Source organism: Haliaeetus leucocephalus, unplaced genomic scaffold, assembly GCF_000737465.1.
Source record: "Haliaeetus leucocephalus isolate CR32 unplaced genomic scaffold, Haliaeetus_leucocephalus-4.0 Scaffold848, whole genome shotgun sequence".
NCBI classification, from domain to species: Eukaryota; Metazoa; Chordata; class Aves; order Accipitriformes; family Accipitridae; genus Haliaeetus; species Haliaeetus leucocephalus.
Window position 1 is genome coordinate 17,085,131 of NW_010973284.1, and position 1,854 is coordinate 17,086,984.

At 49.4% G+C, this 1,854-nt stretch overlaps 1 protein-coding gene across 1 annotated transcript in view; it reads left to right on the forward strand.

Moving 5' to 3' along the window:
• Positions 1–749: 749 nt before the first annotated feature.
• Positions 750–1,854, forward strand: part of LOC104841159 (very-long-chain enoyl-CoA reductase-like) — a 24,620-nt gene continuing 23,515 nt past the window's right edge. Inside the window, exon 1 of the mRNA XM_010582657.1 lies at positions 750–764. The gene's annotated coding sequence lies outside the window, so the exon portion shown is untranslated. The remainder of the gene's footprint in view (positions 765–1,854) is intronic.

Sequence of the window (1,854 nt, forward strand, 5' to 3'; positions counted from 1 at the left end):
GGCGGCCCCGGCGTCGCGCCCTGAGGAGCGCCCGGGGTACACGTGGCTCTGCCGGGTGGGAGCGGCCCGGCGTTCGGTAACACCCTCGCCCCCCCGCCCCTCCGTTTCGGCCCCCAGCGGCGGCCGGGGAACCCGCCCCGAGCCGCCTGCCGGGCCAGAGGGGGCTCCGTGCCTGTGCCGGGCCCTGAGTCACTCTGGTGGGCCCGGTGTCATCGCCTGCAAACATTACTTCGGTAGCTGCTCTGCAAAACTAATGAAGCCGTCTGACTTTTAGTCGTAACGCTTTTAAGTCACAGATAGTCGTTGGTGGATGCTGAGGCCCCAAAAAGGAAACCAAATGCTTATTTAGTTCAGTGATGTTTACATTTTGATGAAACATAAAACTTAATGTCAGGCTACAACTCCAGTTTTACACCAGCTGATTTCAGTGAAGACACACCAGGTGAAACTTGAAGGATTACGGTTTGAGGATTTAAGACCGGGTGGCTTCTGGAAAGCCCCACTCTGAACATAGAAGTCCTTCTGTATTGGAGATTCAAGCGGGGGGGGTGGGGTGGGGTGGGGTGTGCAGGCTCCGCCCCCCCCAACTGCAGCTAAAGTGAACAGTAAGCCACAAATTGTAATTTTGCTGTCAGCACAGAAATTTGAATTGTGTTCCTAACAGATTTTCCTTCCCCAGGCTGCATGTTGCACTAATACAGAGAACCAATTTGCATAACTTCTGTCAGTCTGAAGCACTGCCTGATGGCTTTCTGGTACAGAAGGTTAGTTTAAATGTTCTTTATATTTGTGTTCTGATTACTTTTCCATATTGGATTACTTTCATGTATTTGAAATGTTTTCCTTATTGTGTGAATACAGAGCATCTGGAAGCGAAATATACTGAAAGAAATGTCAGCCTATTTGGAAAAGCAGTAATTTGTTTTTTTCTTTAACATACGCATCCAGAAGGTCTAACATGGCCCGAGGGTTAACCATCCAGACTCATAATCGGCTTGAGAAGGAGCGTACACCTCCATACACCTTCACAGCTTTACGCATGTTTACTCTAGTAGCAAATTCTGTCCTGTTGGGTATTTCCGATTGGCCTTCCAGCTTTCCAGTAGAGGCCTTTTCTTTTGGTGAAGTTTATTCTTTGATATTTCATTTAAGTAGCTTTGATGGTTATAATTGTATGGAAGCAGGTTACATTTGGAGATTGCAGAAGGTTTTCAAACAGTGCATAGCATAAATCTTTCTAATGGAAATTTATGGCAGTGAAAAAGCAATGATCCTTTATAGCATTGTAGAATTTGCTGATGTTGAATTACCTTAGCTCTAGAAAAAGGATATCAGGTAATGAAGACTGGCTGGAGGGAAAAAAGTCTCAGCCTCTGTCCTGCTTTATGTCATGCATTTAATTCTCAGCGGCGGCAGGAAGGCATCACAGGAGAAGAAGGGATCTCAGCAGAGTTCTGTTGGCAGTCCAGTCGCCCCTGAAACGTAAGGTAACCTATTGGAGAAAGAGGAGTTTTTCTAGCTCATGGTCAGTTGTATTTTTGCGGGTTATCTCATTAAGCTACTTCAGATCTGCAAAAAATGCGATTGGTTTCCTGCAGTAATCAAAGAAAAATAAATGGCCTGTTTGAATGAAATGCCGCTGAAGCGGCACTCCGGGCGGGGGGTGACTATCGCGCTTCTCTCCCGGTTTTTGAACACCGGGAGCTGCAGAACTTGGCTTGTGCGAGGTCCCGGCGCTCCCCCGCGCCGCTGCGGGCTGCCCGGGCTGCCGCTGCTGGCTTCACACGGAACTGTTTCGGCAGCCGCCCCACGCGCGCCGCCGGGCAGCGGCGGGGGGTCCGGGCGCCGCCTCCC